Source organism: Callorhinus ursinus, unplaced genomic scaffold (genome assembly GCF_003265705.2).
Source record: "Callorhinus ursinus isolate GAN/ISIS: 27379988/994484 unplaced genomic scaffold, GSC_fseal_2.0 scaffold3, whole genome shotgun sequence".
NCBI lineage: Eukaryota > Metazoa > Chordata > Mammalia > Carnivora > Otariidae > Callorhinus > Callorhinus ursinus.
In genome coordinates, this window is record NW_027397065.1 from 45,608,674 (window position 1) to 45,630,563 (window position 21,890).

Consider the following 21,890-nt stretch of genomic DNA (forward strand, 5'->3'; position numbering starts at 1 on the left):
GCCAGCCCTGTGCTTAGTAGCACAGGGGAGTAAACAAAATGGAGTTTGTCCCTGGGTTATGAACTTAGAGTTTTGGCAGGAGACAATCAGCTGGTAAACCAGTGAGTTATAATTTGCTGCACTGTTTAGGGTATTCTATTATTTTAAATGTCTCTCTATGCTGGCCCTACGGTTTGTATATCAAACCTCACAGAGGCAATATGAAATGAATCTATTATGATTTTTCTTTTACAGGTAAGGCATCCAAGTGGTTAGGTGATTTGTTGAAGATTGCATGATGAGCGTGATTGCATGACTCAGCCAGAGTCTTAACTCAGGTCTGTATGAGTCCAAAGCTGAGAGTATTGTGCAGGTGTTTGGGTGTTTCATAAGTGCTGGCTTTGTTGTTCTTGTTAAATTCTCAGGGAGTTGTTTTTTTGGTTGAGTAAAGACATCTGGACCTACATCAGGAACGATGAAGTGTGTGAGGTTCTAGAATCTAGCAAAATATAACTGTGTCTATAGGATTACTCATCTCCTTTCTTAGGGTTAACAATACCCACTGGCTCTGATTAATCTTCATTTGTTTATCTTGCATTCAAGTATTTAGTGAACAACTATTATGTGTTGGCACTGTGGTAGACACTGTTGGTAAAGAAAGTTGCCTTGCCTTCGTGGTGCTTTTGGCTCACCAGGGATACAAAGATGAATAAAACATGCCTAAAAGTGAATGTGCAAGAGGAAACAGAAGTAAATGCTATGGAGGAGAAATGTGGGGCTATAAAAGCTTAGGGCACAGGGTGGGGTATAAAGAGGTGATGCTTAAGCTCAGTATGGAATTATATTAGGCAAAAAGGAAGGGAATCTATGAATTCTTCGATGGGAAGATCTGTGTCTGTTTCATGAACTTATATAGCTTATTGAGTCAATAAAACCTTATAGAATGAATCACGGAACACTACATCCAAAGCTAATGATGTAATGTATGGTGATTAACATAATAAAATAAAATAAAAAAGAAAGAAGTAGGCTTTTTATTTTGGGTCCCCCCCCCCAATTTTCAAATGATAAAGCAAACTGATAATCGAGAGAAAAAAGAAAAAAGAAAAAAATCCAAACAACCTGTTTCTGCTTTGTTTGGGACTTCATTCAAGGTTGCAGGCAGCATTCAGAATTGCATTTCAGAGTGTTCAAAGGAGCACTCTCTTTTGAAGTAACTTTGATATGAAAAAATAAAATCATAAAATATGGAATGCAAGCTATGTTAAGAACCTTTCACATGTAGAACAATAAAAAAGGAAACAAAAATATTCCCTACAGTTTACATTGTAAAGACCACCTGAGTATAAAACCCAGATAAAAACAAAATAAAATCATGAACAAGAAAAAAAAAACTTACAGAATGAAAATATTCAGATATTTCCTTACTGTCCCATGTGGTTCCCTTACTAGGTATAAACATCTCTATATGCTGGGCAGAACTGCTTTTGAGACTTGTGCTTGACTGCCATGCATTCCGATGTCTATGCCCCCTGCTATCAGAGAAACACAAGTGGAATCGTGCCTTTTCCTCCTATATTTTATTGCAGGCTTTGGCACTTACCTCCTGCACTGAAATATGTCAATTGTTTTAATACCTTTTGACTTCTTGGGGATTGAGTTAAACCCATGGAAATGTTGTGCTGCGAGGAGGATGCACAGGGAAGGGAAGGACTTTAAACACCCATTAATCCACCACGTGCGTGTGTACATTCTGTGTCAACGTTCTTGAGACCCTTGGCACTGATACTGCGCCCCAAATCATTAAACGCTGTCAAGTGTAAAACTAAGCTTCCCCCAGTCCTTGACCCCTAATCCCTCAAAACCACAGAGAACCCGACCCCTGCTGGTCAAATGATGTCCTCTGTCTCTCTTCGTAGTTGTACATGCTGGTTTCTTCCTCCCTTTCCAATTAGTTTTCTGCCTTGTACTTTAACAGTCCACACCCATGTCTTGGTTACTGTGTTGAAATGCTAAGGCAGCTATGGTATAGCCTGAAGATACTGCCTTTTTGGCAGAAGCTGAAAAGATTTTGGCATTTAGGCCTTTTGATTTTGGCATTTATGCTGTTTAATTTTGGAGAACAGGGGTGAAGCACAAGTCAACAATTTTTTGTTTCTTTTACGATCCCAGCTTAAATGTTTGCCACAGAATTCTTTCTTGCTTTACTGGCCCATACTGGAAGCTATCTGATGGGTCCACTTGTGCAGACGCCTTCCAAAATTTTATTTTAGAAATTTTCAGCTGCCCGTCACATCCCCTGAGAAAACATAACATTGTATTTCTCAATGAGAAGGATCTACAAACTTACAACTTAGGTGTTTCATGTCATTATAACGGTGGTGCTGCATCTGTTTCTGACATCTGTTTTTGACTGACATTTTCCAATTATCTTTTCTGTTTTTAAAATTACATATCCTCGAATAAATTGGCCACATGTGTCAGATTTGATCCTTAGTAAGTAAAGGCCTGGGAGATGTAACAGAGAGAAAATGCACCTAGCTTTTCACTCTTTTTATATATACTTACAGCAGGTTTTCATTAAATCCAGTGGCAGGGAACATGTTATTTTAGCTACAGTGAACTCCTTCATTACGCAAGCCCTCAATTAAATAAAAGCCTGCTGAGATTATATTTTCATCCTTATGACAGCATTTGGTTTGGCTACTTTATTTGAGGCAATCCATTTTCGGGTGGACAGCTTAGAACTAGAATATTTTTCATCAGTAATCCCAAATTGAGAAATAAATCAAGAACATGGATAACAGTCAAACATTAAAAACATCACTGCAGTGATTAATATGGTAGTGCTTCTTTTGTTTTATGATTATATTTGCTCTCCCCCATCATCTATAGGTTAAAAATCCAAATTTATTACCATGGCATTCAATTCTTTCCATCATCTATTCCTAACGTACCTCTCCAGCACTCTCCTATGGCTCCTTGTTCCTAATGTTGACATTATCAGCACACTTCTCCCCTACCATGCAAACGCTTTCACGTCTCCACGCTGTGCCAAGTGCTGCCACCTCTCCCTGCCGGATGGCTCTCACCTCTTTCCAGTGAATTCTTACTCATCTTGGAGACTCAGGACATAGGTCTGTCCATCTGTGTTGTTTTGGTAACTTTTACATAGCCTGTTATAAAACTGGCTTTCACATTTAGTAGGTGATGTATTCATTGAGTTGGGGACTCTGATTTATTCATCTTTGCACTCTGAATATCTAAGCATTCGTAAATATATGCTTACTTGGTTGGGTGAATGAAGTACAGGACTCTCAAATGCTTAAAAGCCTTCTGAAACCCAAAGAGTGCCTTTCAACATGGATTTTCTCATTTAGTGGTATCAGCACACCCATTTTGCAAATGGGAAAACACAAAGCCAGAGAGGGTAAGTCCCTGGTCATAAGTGGCAGGTTTAGGACTGTCTGAGTCTAATGTCAAGATTCTAATATGTACTTGTAATACGATAGCAGGCCGGATGTCAGCAGAATATAAAGTATGGATTAAAAGTTTTAAGAGGTAGTCTAGTACCAAAAATTATCTAGGCCTGGAAATCAGGATATTTTCTTTCCAGTACTGAGCACCCCGCTTCGCTGTGGGGCTCAAGGCAGGCTGCTCTCTCTTTCTGGGCCTAGACTTCCCCATTCATAACATGACAGGAGTGGACCTGGGAATCACTATCAGCCACCTGCATCTTCAACCCTTATGAATTCTCCTCCCTGAATGGTTCCTCCGTACTTACAGCCTACAGAATGCTTACTAAGTAGAAACCAGCTGCATACTGAACAACTCCTAATTCCCGATTAAATATGTGTGGCAAGGTTAAAAAAAAAAATCTTAGTCCTTGCTCTGGAATTTATCTTAGGGAAGGAATTTCCTTCGCTTGGGAAAATACTTTGATATGAAGCTTGAGGGAAAGACAAGACCCCAAGGGCACAGGTCTCTGGGAACTTGAGTTACCAAGAGTACCATTAAACTAATTGATAGGCATCAGACAGAATCCAGACAGCTGGGGGTGGGGAGTAGAAAGCAGAGCAGAAAGAAAGAAAGACAGAGAGGGAGCGAGTAGGTAGAATGAAGATAGCGAGGCCAGGAGATGTGATCTGGGGACTTCAGGGAACAAGAATATTGATGTACTACTGAATTTTAGTGTGTTTTGTTTTAAAACTTCAGGAAAATCTGTACATACCAGAGCCATGTGTGAGTAGTATTTTAGGTGGAAATTAAATGAAAAATGCAGAGATCCAAATATAAATCAATGTGTTATGACACAGAAAACTTGAGTAAGATGGGGAGATGCCCTTTCAGAGTATGTGGTGTGCAGGTCGTGCACTGCTCAAGGTTGACACGTGTATGCATATGTGGGGGGGGCAATTCAAATCTTAGGCATCATGGGTTTATGTACTTGTAATTTTCCAGTACATGGCAATAAGTGTTTTGTTCTAAAGAAAACAAATCACCATATTATGACAATTTTCTGACATATGGATTTGTTGTGAGGAAGGGGCATCTTTTTCTAACCTGTACAAAAGTCATGTATGGTCTATTGGCGGTACTCAGTCTTAAACCAAACACATTCACAGAAGAGAAGTTCAAAATCAGAGGTGATCGGAGGTCATCAAGAAACTTGGCAGAGGACCTTAGGACGGGCATTACGTTTTGCCCAAACTGTCAAAAAGAGTTTTTGTAACAATCATTCATAAGCAGATATTACAGGGCAGGATAAATTTAGCAGCCTTCCAAGGAGCCTATTGACAAAGTGGTACTAGGTACATCAACTGAAATCCATACAAATGCTGCTTTCTCCGTTGCTCCCTATTACATACACATACTTGCTTCAACTTTTACATGAATAAGAGCTACAAGAAAACCTGGTGCGCCCAATGTGGCACTGGCATTCCACAGAAGTATCCAGGGGTGGGATCAAGGCTGTCACAAGGAATTGTGGGTTGCCCAGGTGTGGAAGATACCTCCGTGTCTTTCTCCCACCCCCAATTAAAATGCGAATAGGGCATAAACTACTTGTTCTGCGCGGTTTTTGCATTTGGAGGACAGAGAAAGAATTCTCAATTGCTTGCATACATTTCCCTTTTACTGCTCGGTTTGCAAGCAATCATATCACCCCTCACAAACTATAATTTCCTCTTTGTTATCTTTGCTTCCTTCAGACAAACATGATTCACTGAAGAAATAATAATGAACCATTACCTTTGATGTAACGGCTGTCTGCACTTTGGAGATGGAAGTGTGCCAAGACTGGGGATTAATGCAGTATTAAGGAAGGCAACGTAAATTCCACTTCTAGATGATGTGAGCACCCTGCAGTTTGCTGTTTCCTTTTTCATATACTTATCTAAAACCCCTGGCTATTTTTTTTTTTCTTTTGGGACAGTTGTATGTAGAAACTGTTGTAAGATCAACTGTGAACTATTATCTAATAGGTACTGTAAGAACTTACTCAATTCCAATAACGGTTATTAGTTTCTTCATTCACTCACTCACTCACCCATCCTTCCCTCTCTCCACCTACTCACGTATTCAGCAAGCATTTGTTGAGTATCCACTAATGTGGGGAACTCAGTGCTCAACCTTGGCTACACTCTAGAATCACCAGGCATGCTCTAAACAATACCAACACTTAGGCAAAGGCTGAGGATCACTGTTTTAGAGTTTACAACCTGGTAAGGCAGACAAAGAATAAGTGAACAAAATAATAATAATAATTACATGAAACAAAAGGCCATGAAGAGTGCTGTTTTATGCTTGCTGGTGAGCTCTAACAAATCTCCATTCCGAGATAAAGCTCAAGGGTTAGCTGGCTGTGACTGAAAAGTAAATTTTGTTGATCTGTATCTTCCTGCATTTTTTTCCATAGAGGGGTTGTGTTTGTAATAGACATCTCCCTTGTAGCAGATTATCACTGAGGCAATGGCCAGAAAGCTGAACCTTTGGTTTTTCGTACTGTGTCAAGTTACTTTTCCTGATCAGAAAATCTGAAAGCCTTACTAAATAAATGCAATTGAAGGTATAAGAAATGAAATATGGACATCAAAATTCCTTTTTTCCCCTAGCTGAGAGCAGATTTCTTAAAAAAAAAAAAAAAAGATTTATTTATTTACTTGAGAGAGAGAATGGGGAGAAAGGCAGCAGGAGAAAATCTTCCAGCAGACTCCCTGTTGAATGGGGAGACTGATGTAGGCCTTGATCCCACAACTCATGAGATCATGACCCGAGCCAAAACCAAGAGTTGGGCACTTAACTGACTGAGCTACCCAGGCATGCCAAGAGAGTAGATTCCTTTTGCATGGTGGTATGGTTTAGCAGGAAGAGTATAAAGTCAGGCGAAGTGAGATTGTTTTTCCTGGCTCCCTGAACACCTTTGTACAAGACCCTGAACTTCTGTGAGTTTCTGGTCCCTTGTCCAGAAAACGGGAATGATTACAGAGCTTCCTCCCAGAGGTGCTTCTTCTGATGTGAAGATTAAATAAGACACACAAAGGAACTAGGCTGGTACTAGGCATAGGAATGTGCTCCATAAATGCTGATCCCTTTGTCTAGGTCTTCAAGGTCTCCCCTTCCAGAAATAAGCTCCATGAGGGCAAAGGCCATACCTGTCTTGGTCATCATCATATCCCTGGCACCTATGTCCAATGCACAGCAGGCATTCAAGTATTTGTAGAAGGAACAATTTCATACGGGTTATGTTTATTATATTTATATAGCCTAGCTAGAACCCTAGCCAGTGAAGTGTCCAGATTCTGGCAGCAAATGTCATCTCAAAAACTCCTGAATGGGTTCAACTTGTGAAATGGCACTCTAAGCCTACTTCCCATTGTCCTACTTTATAGGCGGTGTCCCCAGATCTTAGCAAGTTTTTCCACTGGAACATGGGAGTGTTGGTGAACCAAAGGATCAGCATTGCTCACGGCTAATACCCTTCAACTCCATCTTAGTGCTACTAAGCTTAGTCATAAGCTTAACTGACTTCGTGTTTACTTAATGCAAACACATGGAAATAGCATTTCAACCTGTGTGCTATTCCTCCGCTAGACCTCATTAGTAGTGTCTGGTGAAGGGATGCCAGCCCTTTGAAAATTACTGCTGAGGTTTGCTTTTCATGGCCACAGGGTGTCTAACTAACTATTATTAGCCAAGAAAATTAATTGGACTAGAAAATCCACAGCACCCACTCTATCTTGAAGGTTCATCTATCTGGCTGGGCAATGGGTTGCCCATAAGAGGCATGTGTTCAATGAGAGTAACTATAGTGGTGAGATAACAATCCATGTTAGCCATATGTAAAACAGGAACCCATTCTGGCCTTCAGGGGGAAGGAAACACTAGACCTCAGAAGGGTACAATTTAATGGAAGAGCAAAACCTTTATGAATATATGTAAAAACAAAGGGGTGAGCTCTAGGATGATACACAAGAATCGATGTGAAAAATGAAGAAAGAAACCTCATTAGGATTTCATGTGTCATTTCATTCCCCTGCTGGGGTTCGGAGAGAGCCACTGTTTCCTGGTGGCATTCGACAACCAGGATGAAAGGTACCCAGATGAGGCTTTTTGTTTCTGGGATTTTCTGTCTGGTGTGTCCTCCAGGGAAGCTGGTCCAAGCCTATGTCTCCTTTCTAGAAATGGCTGAAGAAGCCAGGAGGGGGAGTATTTTGGTCAGTATAGTGTGAGAGTTAATGGATTTGTTTGTTTGTTTGTTTGTTTTGTTTTTGAGAGAGCGCAAGTGCTTGTGAGAGGAGGGGCAGAGGAGAGGGAGGGAGAGAATTTCAGACTCCCCACTGAGCGCAGAGTCCCCTACATGGGGGGGCTCGATCCTCACGACCCCAAGATCATGACCTGAGCTGAAACCCAAGTCGGAAGCTTAACTGACTGAGCCCCCCAGGCGCCCCAGGAGTTAGTGGATTTAAAACATTTTGATATTTAAGCGCTATTGTTTTTCCTTTTTAAACAATGCTTCCACCCCCGTCCCTCACCATATTGCAACTAAATTCAGAAAAAGTTCAAAAGCTATTTGGGGTCTAAATGCTTATAACATTCATCTTTTCACCCATAATCACAACGCTTACCACTTCAACATGTCTGTGTAGAGCAAAGTCTCAGTTTTCCTTTCCTTAGGACAAGGTTTGCCTCGCTCATGCCTTCATATAAAAGGCAAGTGGCTTTGCTCTAAGAAAACTTCAAAAGCTGGGTTAAGGTTCACTATTAATATTGGTCAATTTGACTGCCTCACACTTTTATTGTTTTGATTATATTGAATTGTACAAAATAAGCTATTAACCCACTGCTAACCATTATCTATGGGAGGCAAAGGATAGAGCAAAATTATCCCCTCAATGGGACAGATCTCTTGGCCATAATCAAGAATGGGTCATAAATCCGTTGCTTCAACACCAAAGTCCCTGAAATTAATATCTGAGCCCTGCATTCTAGTTAATGGTTGAAGTTATTCATATATGTCATGCTATTTGGTTCTCACAAGTCCTTCTGAGGTTGGTGCTGTTCTTATCCTACTGTTCACAAGTGAGGGAACTGAAATAGAGGTTATAAAACCTTGTCCAGAGGCATACCCTAGCGGGTGACAAAACTAGGATCCGGGGTCCAGCGGTCCGGCTCTAGAGTTCTGCCCCAACCTTTACTGTGTACTGCTGCCCTCTGACTAACACCTCAAAATCTCAGTGAGATCTGAGAAAGGAGAGGGTCTTTTCATTATGCCAAAGAGAGAGGTGGTATATATTAACCCCCCAGTCTCCTCATCTGTACAAGGGGGATGAGGCCAAGCCCTCCTGTCCCACTTTAGAGAGTTTTTGGAGTACTTATGAAAGTGCTTTGAAATTTACAAAGCACCGCAAGAATCTGAAGGATTTGAACTGTTCTCCAAACACCCAGATTACAAGGAAAAACAAAAGGGAATCAATCCATGCTGGTCACAGACTCTGTCCTTCAACGTTATATTCAAGGTCAGATCACTGAGTACAGCTTTTATTTTTTTTTAAGATTTTATTTATTTATTCATGAGAGACAGAGAGAGAGGGCCAGAGGGAGAAGCAGGCTTCCGGCTGAGCAGGAAACCTGATGCAGGTCTCAATCCCAGGACTCCGGGATCATGACCTGAGCCAAAGGCAGACGCTTAACCATCTGAGCCATCCAGGCGCCCCTGAGTACAGCTTTTAAAAGGAATGTAAATGTAATGAGAGGTCCCCGGTAAAATCAGATCCATGAGCAGTACTTTGAAGCCTGAGTCTTAGAATCTTGATGTAAGAGCAGGTCTGAAAGGGCATATAGTTAAAATCTTCCCTCCTTCTGATGCATGATACACCTCTATAATAGTCTTGGTATGACAGTCCCCCTCACCTTGAGCCTCTCAGTGGTGAGAAGCTCATGACTATCAAGGGAGATAATTTACCACCTCAGAGAATTAGAAACTGCTTTCTTATGTTGCATGATCTCACTTAGGGCTCTACTGCCCTCACTCCGTAGGCATTCTAGGTCATCAGAATAAGTAGCAAAATTCTCTTTTTGTAAGACTATCACACCTTGCACAAAGAGAGGAAGACTGTGGCTTTATCTGTTCACTTAATTTAGTCACTGCATGACTCAAGCTCTAGTATTATTACATGACGAGGCAAACTTTCCATGCATCCTTCTCTAAGAACTGACTTCCAGCTTCAGAATGAGCCACTGAAGGACTGAATGCATTGTAATAGCTCCTCAGGTGTCGAAAAAGGGACGTATCCAATCCATTATGGTTGTGTCTCACCAATGGTCCTCGATGCGCAGCCCAGTCATTTGCGGGGTGGGTAATCCAGAGAGGCCCGATGCCTCCTGCTTTCCATTTTAATCCCACTTGTCAAGCACATTTTCTATAGACATTTGCTCTCAAAGGCTGAAAGGTGTTTTCCTCATTTCCCAAAGAGCTTTCCATGAGGACCACAGGGAGAAGCACAAACTAATAGACAGATGCATCATGTTAAGAAGGGTGTCAACACTTTCCTTTAGTCAGTACACAGTCAATATTCTCCATCATGAATAACTAATAAGTTTCTGAACTCCTTTCCTCAGATGTCATTGCAAAAATCTATCTGAGGAATGTCATCTGCACTTAATGAAGGGACAAGCATTATAATTAAGTTTTAAGCTATTTCTTCAGCATGAAGCTGCCACAAAGTGTGAAATGACTATAATTCACATTTTTAAGACACTGAATTTATTAGCATCTATGTTCTAGTCAAGGTTAGGGGCATGGTGCTTGAATTGTCAAAGGATGCAAATTGCTCTGTGCTGTTATTCTGGAGTGAGTGTGCCTGAGCTCAGATGCCAGGCCAGGAAAATAATCAGTCATGACTCAGGTTGTATTTCTGGGGGGAAAAAAAAAAAACCCTCAAAGACCTGGAAACTCATTTCCCTTGGTGAATTGGAAGTGACGATGACATGTATAACTGGGGGAAAGGGAACTTTGCAATCCTCTATGAATGATGATCACCATGGCTGGGAAAATGAACAGGAACTTCAGGCTAGAGACTTCAAGTGAAGCACAGTTCTGCTGGAATGTGACTGTGGTACAACCCATGGGTGAAAAAGGAATCTAAAGTTTTGAAACTGCCTGTAAGAGAAAGAGGAATGGATTATGCTCTTTTGGAAATGACTTACAATGGCTAGAAGAAAGACAGACATGGGATAATAAGAGGGTCCAGGAGACTTTGATGGCTCTCCTTGACAAACAAATGTGAAGGAGGCAATTACTCATGTGTTTCCTGGCTGAACACATACTTTTGGAGAGAATACATTTGTCATGATCCATCTAGCCTAAATCTCTTTGTGGTTGTGGGCAATGGCAAATGTGGAAGACATCTCAGCCAGTGAATCCGAAAGGAAGAAGTGGAGGGGCTTTGTGTGTTTGTAACAGGTAGGCCATATGAGCCGGTGGGGGTGGGGGGTATGCCCAAAAGGGTTTCCTGAGGAAGTACAGTTTAAGCTGAGAGTGGAAACATGATTTTGTAGAAAGAGAGTACAAAGAATGTTTCAGGACAGGGGAATTACAAGGCTCTCATTGAAGGCTCCAAGGTACCCTGGGTGAAACAAAGACAAGGGAGAACTGGTGAAGCCTACAAACAGAGGAGAGAGGACTTCTTGACTGAACTCAATATACAGTCTACCTCTGTTCCTCCCTGAAATGCTAATGCAGTGATTGTAAAAGGACCCTCAAAAGGCACAGACCCAGAGGGACAAAGAAAAAGAGAAACAACACAGGTGGAAGAAAGACGACAACCAAGTTTTGGAAGTTGAAAAGCAAATCACAAATAGTGACTTCATTAGCAGATGCCAGAAAGCTGAAAGCTAAAAGCCTGTGGGTTTGGTGAAGACCAAGCCAACAGCGAGCTCAAGCCGCATAATCCTTGCCAGGTGTGGGCCCAGAAACTAGCCTGCGCCTCTGTGGCTAGGAGAGTCTGGTGGAACCACAATCAGAAGATGGGTTGAGGGCTCTAGGAGAAACTGTCAGACTCCTAGGCTGTTTCTCCACTGCATACACCCAGGTGACCAGGACACCCTCACTGTCATGGACTAAATGTTTGTGTCCCCCCCCCTCCCATTCACATGTTAAAATCCTAATCCTTAATGTGATGGTAATAGGAAGTGGGGTCTTTGGGAGGTGATCAGGTGGAGCCCTCACGAATGAGATCAGTGCTGTTATAAAACAGATCCCAGAGTTCCCTAGCCGCTTCCGTCATGTGAGCACACAGCAAGAAGATGGCCACCTATGAACCAGGAAGCAGACCCTCAACAGGAACCCGCCAGCACCTTGATCTTGGATTTCCCAGCCTCTAGAACTGTGAAAAATAAATTTCTGTTGTTTATAAGCCATCCAGTCTATGATATTCTATTATAGCAGCCCAAATAGATTAGGATGCTCACGAGGGAAGACCTGAATTCTGGGCTCTGTAAGACAAGGACAGCTAACAGTGGCAGTGTAATCCTGAAAACAGGGAATGAAGTGAAAGCCTGCATATTGAAGAAGGAGGCCTTGTAGGCTCAACCTGAACACACTGGCCCCCAGACTCATTCCCAGCAAGGGATGAGGACACTAATCAGTCCTTGATTCTCATATTTGTGGTCACCCGCCTAAAAATCCCAGTCTGACCATCCTACCTTGAAGCCCACCATCCAACAAGCACCATTCATGCACACAAAACGCGCCAAAAGATTCTTAGTGCCTCACTCTTAAAAACAGACATCTGAGAATCACCAGCCATTTGAAAAAGTCCCAATAAAAAATTAGAGACCTGAACTATAATTTAAAAAGCAGAGAACAGAAGAAATTTGAAACGATCACTAATACAATTAAATAGTAAAGAGTGACTAGTAAATCTGCAAAATTAATACAGAGTATTATAGAAGGGAACTGCTACAGAATAAAGTATGTTTAGAAATTGAAATGTGAAAAAAAAAAGAAATTGAAATGTGAGAGCAGGAATTACAAGTTTAATGGGAGGAACGGTCAACAGAGAGGAGAGCAGAGGGAGAAACAAAAATGAGAAAAGGTTGGAAGGGGGACGAGGGTGATTGGAGATGAGAAGCCAGGTCATCACCCAGGGCCACATCAACCACTTGAAGGTGACTTGTGAGTGCTTTGTTTTTGAAATTTCATCTTCAAGCCAATGGGAGCCACCGAAGGATAGCAAACAAGTGAGTGACATTTGGCCCAAGTTGGCCCATAGTCCATGGCCAGGAAATCCAGCGAGATTATAAAGCTGTCTCTGAGATCTGATGTCTTGATCTCATTTATATTCTAATTCTGGACAATTCTGGAGTAATGGAAAATTCTGGAGTAAGAAAAAAAATGATATCCATTGGCTTTTTTTTTTTTTATTATGATTCACTTCTAGTTCTCAACTTATTTCAGGTAAAAACTGTTGTCAGCTTGTTCCTTTCAACTCCCATTACTCTTTGTTTTGAAAAGGTTATAATTGGAATAAAACAAGGCTGGCTTCAAGCCAAAATCATGAAGTGTGTAATTAAGCAAGATTTTCTGTCTATGCACCCAGCAGGGCCATCCTACTGAGGGGAAAAAAAAAAACGGAGATTCAAAAGCAATTGTGTGTTTTTCAAGAATAAGAACAATCTACCCCACACACTTTACATAATAAATGGCAGCTGCTGACATTTTAATCAAGATAAAAACAATAATAAAGTCACAGTGCTCTTTTGAGGCAGAAGGTAGTCCCAACTCAGGAATTTTGGCAAACATACACACATGCCCATTCTGTTCTAAAAGACTGAGAGGTTAGCACTTAATTTATGATACCATGCCTGCCCTGACAACATGGAGAGAAGTGCAATTTTATACTTCCCCCCCTTATGAGTTTATCTTTTGAATAATATTTTTTCATATTTTAAACCCTTATGTTAAAAATTAACTTAAAGGATATAATTTTAATTTTTAAATAAAAGCCACTTGTCCGACATAATGATAACTATGTGTCACATTGCCTTTCTCCAGTTCAGATGAAAATGGGCCAACCATTAAGGGACAATCATGTAGGCACTAAGGTGCCTCATTGCACATGGCTGATGGCTTTAGCTTTCAGAGATAGTCTGGGAATCATTTGGAGAGGCATGTGAAATGTTTTGGCTATTAAGGCATTTCCTCCAGTATTTTGTTCACTTAAAAGATTACAAATCTAGGAACACTTTCGGGGAGTATGTTTCAAGCATCAGGGCTGGACTATAGTTTCAATCAATGCTAGTTCAAGACTTACAGAGAAACTAAATCAGTACTAGCAGGTACCTGATGATGGATTCTGACAGCATTTTTTTTTTTCCTTATGATCGTACCCAATGGTCCCTACAAGACACAGAGGGGAAGACTCATGGCCTTTGAAGCATGGCAGTCAGCTAAGATGTTGTGATTGGCACAATACCTTGTATTGCAGGCTGCCCAATTTATAAATTGTGAAAGCAAATGGCATTTCTTTATTGTTCTTACCTGACTTAATTTTTCTCTCCAACTCATCCTTATGGATGGTTAGGAAAAACTAAATTTATTGTGGCCTTCTCTCTGTGATTAAAAAGTTTTAACTTTTTCGTGAGGATAAATAATTATCTTCTCCCTCTTTATGGTATCATAATGGACATGGGGGGACGGGGGCTATAGGACATCCTGGTGACAGGAACAAAGAAGGTTCAGATTCCAGGAGATGTGGTCCTGATTGGCATCAGGCTAGCAGCCCACACTTCTAAGCCCTCCGTGGGTAAATTCTGGTTATTTCCCACCGTGCTCACTTAGGGCCAGCTGAGTTAGGTCTGAATGGTGTTTGCAGGCCCTGAGGTCTGGGTATGTTTCCTACAGCACCCCCAAACTGGACTGTCTGCTTTGGAGCCCTCAGTCCCACGCAAGGAAGCTGCCCAGGAGCCTGCTAGCCTGCACCACCATCATTAGCCATCTGCATTGCTCAATGGGACCCCATGTGGATTCTTTCCTGCACTGGCATCCCCCCCTCCACCCTCCCGGGAGCTGAAGGAAATTTGAGACTGCTGACCCAAGTCCCCTTTTCCTCTCTAGCGACATGACAGTTCACCCTGCAAGTTGGTTTCCTCCTAGAGTCCTAAATGAAAATGCACGATGACCCTTTGCTTCTGACTTTCCTTGAAACCTAACTGGTTTCTTCCCTCCATGACTCAGAGAATAAAGATCATCAGGCTATCTATTTTACCACTTGCTTTCCCCGCATTTCCTCTCTTCTTCCCACAATTCACCAGAAATCAGAAGAGAGGGGTTTTTAACTTCCTCTCCCTGTTGGGGTGGGACTTGCTCTATATCCTAGACTCTTTTTCCCCCACGATGTTATCTTCCATTTATCCCTCCCTGGCTTCTAATGGCAGAATTATATCGTACAGAGGAGATGCCTGTGGGACACCTAGGTTTGGTAGCTTTATAATATACTCTCTATCATATTTGTAAAACACAAGCTTTTGATCAAGAAGGCAAAGGCAAAGATGGAAATAACCTCCAATACTGCAACCTCTCTTTTCCTGTACCCCTTTTGTTTCTCCTTCTGTAACCTAGGAGAACTGTGGTGAAAAGGACACCTAGAGAAAGGTGGAGCTAAGGGAAAAAAAGAAATATGTAGATAAATTCAGACTATGTATCGATACTAATGAAGCAAAGGGAAGGAGATGAGAGGATCTGGAACGCAGGAGGAAGGGAAAGAGGGAGAAAAGGGACATATAGATGGACTCACTGGTCTTCAAAGATGGGCAAGATGTCTTACTGTGAGTTTTCAAACAAGACAACCTTAAAATCAGGGGGACTTCTTTAAGCCCTCACCTGTGGCTTTCAGATAGCTGTTTTTTTCTGGGCGGGGCCTGCAGGATGAGTGAAGAGTTGGCACTAGTCACTAGTGTCCTCTGGCAAATGAGAAAATGGAGGCAACATGATGACACGCTAATACCGCTCAAAGCATGCAGTTCATGGGCTGTCTTCCATCCCAAGGCTGTTCCCTCTCTACTCTGTTAGGTGAAATATCCTTATCCTTTAATATAAAATGTTGTTAATGGTAGATGGAGGCACACAACAGCCTTTTGGTTTTGTCCTTCATGGACAAAGAACTGTCAGGCACCATGGTTTCACAAACTTTTTACTGGCTGATGAAATTGAACACTCTGGGAACTCCTGTCTGAGGCCTGGAGCCCCATGAAAATGAGCTGCTTGCTCCTCCTAGAGCTAACATCTGTTGAATTGATGTCCACTGAGCTTTTCCCATGTTCTAGGCACTGGGCGAGGAGAGCTTAAGGGACTTGCCCAAGTTCACAAGGCAGATTGGCTTTGGGGCCAAACTCAACCCCAGCACAGGACACCTTCAAAGCATGGCTCTTGATCAACATGGACACTGCTTCACTGCTCTTCTATTTTGGAAGGCCCTTGAGCACCTGTGGTATTGTCAGGCCACTATACATTTTCATTTCTCCTTTGAATCACTTCAATGTTCACGCTCTGTGATCGAATAATTACGAATCTCATACATGCAAAATAGGTACCAAACATGTCTGCAAAATGTTGAAAGAGGAGAAAATTTAAAGATTTCCTTCATAATGGTATTGCCCCATATCCTGTGTGCCCATAGCTATGGAGCACACACTCCCTCCTCTCTCTCTCTCTTTCTGTGTCTCTGTCAGTCTCTCTATATGCCTATATATATAAAATAGATACGTATGTATATATATGTTTAATATATGTACATATGCGTATGTGCATATATGTAATATATGTATAAAATGATAAACATGAATATTATATTTATATAATTCAAAAATCAGACTGCCTCTCCAAATTTGCTATTGTGACTTTTGAGGGGGACAAGGGAAGGGAGAGGGATTACCAAGTATTAATTGAACTGTGATGCTATGACAGACTATTCTGGTAGCTTCAATTTGTAAATCACTGAGAATCAAATAAATATTTAATTGGCTACAGCCATTTTAAAATAAATTTAAAGAAATAAATTCATTTTTGTCAACTTGGAAGTGGTGTCTGATGCTTGTTTTCCTGTGATATACACAGACTTTAAATCTCACACATTCCCAAAGAGTTCAGATTAGTATCTATTCATTAAGAAAAAAATCCTACAGAATATTCAAGTCAGATATATCTTTGAATTTTCTGCTTTATTATTAAAACTCTGGTAATGTTGTAGGGGGAAAAAACCCCACAGTAACAATGTCTTATTTATTTGAGGCTGCAGAATGGGTTTGGTATTAGTGACTATTTCAGTTCTGAATGATGTTATGGACTGAACTTTGAAACTTGTAACAATCATTAAAGTCTTCTGTGATCATATTTGAGATTGCCTTCACATTGATTTATTAAAGAACACAATTGTCATAAGGAAATTACTGAACCTCATTTTTGTCAATGACACGGTAATATTCTTGGGAGCTACAGAAACCCATTGGCCTATTTGTCCTTGCATTAAGTGAACCTAGGGAACCACACTTTTTAAATTCTGAGGCTCACTTACTGTTTTTTTCTTTCATCTTACAAATAAAGATGGGCAGCCTTACTTAACAGTCTCAGGTAGAATCCTGTGTGTCATTCCCAGGGTTTCCTCTGGCTTTGTTCATATATCTCTTCTATCACTTATATTACCTTGTATTTTTGGGTGCCTTTCTATCTTATTCTCCTTAACTACAAACTAGTTGAGTACTCATTTATTTATCTCTGTATTCTAAGTATTTAGCAGATGCCTCGACTCCTAATAAGTGTCAAAAAATCTACCTGGCAAACAGTTCCCTGAGCTGTGATGAAACGGAAATCAGGTCATCACCCATGTCATAACTGTGTGGAGAGTAAAAGCATGTCAGCACATTAGCTGATGAAGAATTCTTTTATAAAGACCTTTTGGCTTCTTGCTCTTTTGTGGTTCCTTCCAAGCTTTTAGTGATATCTAGAGGAACAGAGTTGGCTATATGTGTTCAGTGGTCTATGTAACCTTCTCCCATTTTTTACATTTGCCCTGGCATATGTCTGGGAAATAAGATTTCGCAGTCTATTTCCTATTCTTATAGGATCAGAATCTTACAGGGAAGCTTCACAGTTGAAAAGAATCCTTAGAGCAAGGTAGGCATTCAAAGGTAGCTTCTGTTCTTACAGAAAATCCATATGCAAAACTAAATGGCCCATTTCCCATCTCAGATCATGCACAGCCTGAGATCAGGGATTTTTCCATTTGCCTTTATATATACAGACACCCGGAAAAAGAAATAATGAACAAGTGAACATTTAATATATGCAGATTGTGAATTTCAGATTGTGAATTTATTAAAATCCAGTTTCTATTCCAAGTTAGTTTTTCTGATTTCAAGAGATAGGCCAAGTGCCTGGTAGATGTCTTCAGTAGAGTCTTGAATCTAGAGCAACATGTCATTATTTCAGAATTGTCCCACAGAGGCAAACTCAACAAACCGCCCGAGTTGGATGCTGGGCTTAGACCTTGCTAACACTGATTATTTGTCTGGAGAGAAGCAACCCTCTTTTGTGATTTTCAATTCTACCCTGGATTATTTACAAACATCTTAAGCAAACACTATGAATACAGTAACTATAGTAATTCTGAAAAGGAAAGTAGTGAACCGAAACTTGAAACTCTAGCAGAGAAGAAGCTACCACTCCTTGAGCTGAGGGTTGAGATCTTCTAAGAAGATGTGCAGGAGGCCTAAAATTTCCTTCTCATTAACAAGCAAGCAAGCAAGCAAGCAAGCAAACAAACAAACAAAACAAAACAAAAAGCCTTCAAAAGCCGAAAACAGACGTTGGAAGAAAGAAGTTATACCAACAGAGAAGGTCTCTAAAATAGATGGTATTTTCCCATGTTTGATTTTTTGAGTAAGTGAAGGACATAGATGGATTTAATTTTTGCTTGTTCATTGCAGAAGATGGTCTATGCATAAATAACCTGTAGTCTTTTAACTCAATTTGCTTTGCATTGACAAGACCAAGACTGGGTGGCTCAGTTGGTTAAGTGACTGCCTTCGGCTCAGGTCATGATCCTGGAGTCCCAGGATCGAGTCCCACGTCGGGCTCCCTGCTCAGCGGGGAGTCTGCTTCTCCCTCTGACCCTTCCCCCTCTCATGTGCGCTCTCTCTCTCTCTCTCATTCTCACTCTCTCAAATAAATAAATAAAATCTTAAAAAAAAAAAGACCAAGAAAATCTGGGTAGAGAACATGATTTAAAAAACAAAACAAAACAAAACGCTTCTCATTAAAAACATTCCAACTTAACTGCAGTGGGAGTTTTCAAGATCCATTAATTCATGTCTCAACAAATAACTTTTCTGTTAAACTCCTTTTTTACACATTTTTTGGATCTGTAAGAAATTCAGGTGATTGCATCCTTTTCAGCAGATCTTACACAAAAATATTATGGGGCTACAATCTTAATTTTTTAGTTTTGATACACATATCATGAATATGTAAAATGTTACCATCAGAAATCCTAGGTAAAGGGTTCAGGGGAATAATATGTATGATTATTGCAATTCTTCGTTTAATCTAAAATTATTTTAAAATAAAAGTGAGCCTAAATAAAATAATGTGAGCCTGAAGTTTGGAGCTGAGAGTGACCTGGCTTTGTATAGACATCAGGGCTCCCAGATTAGCTCAAGGCTACATGGTGTGTTTGCTGTAGGTATCTGCCCCCCAGCTTGGTACTCCTCCAACTCTGTTGTGCTGCTCCTGAGGAGTGAACCACTTCTGCTTCACCTACACAGCTCACTCAGTGCTACCTGCTGGCACAAATCCAGGAATCTCCCTCAGATTATTCTACTTTCCTAAGACTAGAAGACACATGGGCACAAATGAACTGGGTCAGTACAACTGATCCAACTGTAAAGCCAGAGGCCGGAAAACGTTCGTTACCTATTTATTCAATATCCAAGGTCAATACCATTCAATTGCCTAGAGTAAAACGTGGCACCATTTGCTGACAAATGTGAAACATCCACAGATGCACTGGGCTGGACTAATGTATCTACTACATTGGATTATCTTACAATTGGTCATACATTCTCCCACAGAGTGCCATTAAAATTAAAAAAAAAATCATAAGGATGAAGGGGCTAATTATCACATTCTAGGCCCTGACTCACTTTAGGCTATCAACCATCAACACAATTTGAATAGGAGCAAAGAAACAAACAGTTGTAGGATTACATATTAAAGTGTTTTTATGTTTCCCGTAAGAAAATTTTATTTCTAGTCTCTATAGAATATGTCTACAACTTGAGAATAAATAATGGAAATGCAGCAACTACCAGAAGTCCTTATTTGTTGCACTTAGGAGATTCACTTCTAATTTTGGAAATTCAGTTTTTTCTAAGGCCAGTTCCCAGGGTTTTCCACAGGGTCTACAGATGACCGTTAAGTACGGCTATTGCGCTCTATGAGCAAATCACCCGTTCTCGATTTTTCAGAATATGGATCTCTAAAGTGGGCTGATGTTTGGAGAGTTGTCTTTTTGTTTGATGTGGGTTGGGTTTGTTTTTATTCACAGAAGATTTAGTTTTCTGTTTTAAAGCAAAGTTAGCCTAAATTCTTGATTCTTAAACTTTCCTTGCCTTCCAGGTAATGGAGAGCTTATTTCATGGGGGGGTGGGGGGTGGGGGGGTGCTGTATTATATTTAGAGGACAGTTTCTTTTATTTTTTATCTTTTAAAATTTATTTTTTAAAGATTTTACTTATTTATTTGAGAGAAAGAGAGCAGGGGGAGGAGCAGAGGGAGAGGAAAAGCAGACTCCCTGCTGAGCATGGAGCCAGATGTGAGGCTTGATTTCACAACTCTGAGATCATGACCTGAGCCCAAATCAAGAGTCCAAAGCTTAACTGACTGAGGCACTCAGGCGCTTCTAGGTCAGCTTCTTTTAGACAGCATTTTTCTTTGGATTGATCAGCAGTAATTACTGACTAGTTGTGTTAAAAAGAACCCTGCAAAAAAAAAAAAAAAAAGAACCCTGCTCCTAAGGAGGTCTGTGAAAAGAAAGGGAACCAGCCCACATATTACCTTGTTTCAAAGGGCTCTCACATCACACACATGAGGATTCACTGCATTCTCAGAGAATGAGCTTGCTCTCCGAGTCCTAAAATATAGGTTTCCTTGGGTGGATTTGCTGCAAAGATTCCAGCTTTAGTACCTAATATGAAACACAGGATCTGGCTGACAGAGAGTCAGGTAACTTCTGGCAGGTAGCAGCCCTCAGAGGGAAGCAACTCTTCTAGGGAAAAGTAAAGCCTTTCAATGGGGCGTATAATGTGAAAACTACAGCCCACTGTATATGGGATTTTGATAAGAAAATGTTCTCTTTCTCTATGAATTATCCTCTTCCGAACACATTTGGTAATGTTTGAGGTCTACTATTAAATATGCAATGTTATTGATAATGATTTATGAGGGGTTTTAGTGAAAAGAACTATAAGAAATGAAGAAAGCCAGTATGTGCTGAATTGTTCATGACTATAGGTGAGGTAGGGAAGCTGAAGGGACTCCACTTTAGAATGGGCTCCATGTCTGCTGTTTTTCTGCTAGGTCCTGTTTCTGAATTAGCCAAAGAAGCTATGTTCCCACTTCAAGGGGGAAGCTAGAGAGTTAATCATTCTCTGAGTTTTGTCCTAGGTCCCTAACACCTGATAACATCTAAGAAGAGCCGGATCCCAAACATGTCCCAGGATATTAGCTTCTGACATACCTTGGCCAACGATGGCATCAACACTACCTACCTCAGTGATTTGTGGAATGACACCTGCTGTTCGCCTGACACTTGCCTTTGATCAGACCCTACTCTGGATTCCTGGAGGAACACACACCTTAGACCCCTTTCCAATATAAGCCCCTAACCCCAAGTGACATTGAGACTCCTTCTCCTTTCCTTTCTGAGTCTCCCAGAAACTCCATTCCATCTGCTATTTTCTGTCTGTCCCTCCTGCTATTCAATAAATTCTGCTTTCACTCCCCCAACTCGCATTTGATTCCTATCCTGCATGAAGCTAAGGAGCCTCTTAGCTGGGTTTTGTGGGAGCCCCCTCTGGCTCCTGGCCTACCTGCATCATATATAGCAAAACATATAGTTATATTTGTTTCAAAATACCATTTTTTTATGTTTCCTTTTTGGAACCAGGGATGGTTTTTAGGTCGTATCTTTATCTCTGTCTGTCTGTACCTATTGTTCTTTTTTGTTTTCTTTAGTTGTTGGTGCTAAGTACACAGCATCTCAGAGCCTTTTTCTGCTAAAGGCAGCAAAATTATGGATATTTGAAGATTAACACCAGTACATGGAATATTCACAGAAAGTAGTTCTAGTACCATTA

At 40.8% G+C, this 21,890-nt stretch overlaps 1 protein-coding gene and 1 long non-coding RNA gene across 3 annotated transcripts in view; one reads left to right on the forward strand and one right to left on the reverse strand.

Moving 5' to 3' along the window:
• The window catches only part of SGCD (sarcoglycan delta), a 965,947-nt gene that overhangs the window by 93,446 nt on the left and 850,611 nt on the right, over nucleotides 1-21,890 (reverse strand). The window lies entirely within an intron of this gene.
• Nucleotides 233-21,540, forward strand: LOC112820145 (uncharacterized). Its single transcript, XR_003207061.2, has 3 exons — nucleotides 233-317; nucleotides 5,190-5,331; nucleotides 21,199-21,540. It is a non-coding gene; the product is annotated as an uncharacterized lncRNA (long non-coding RNA).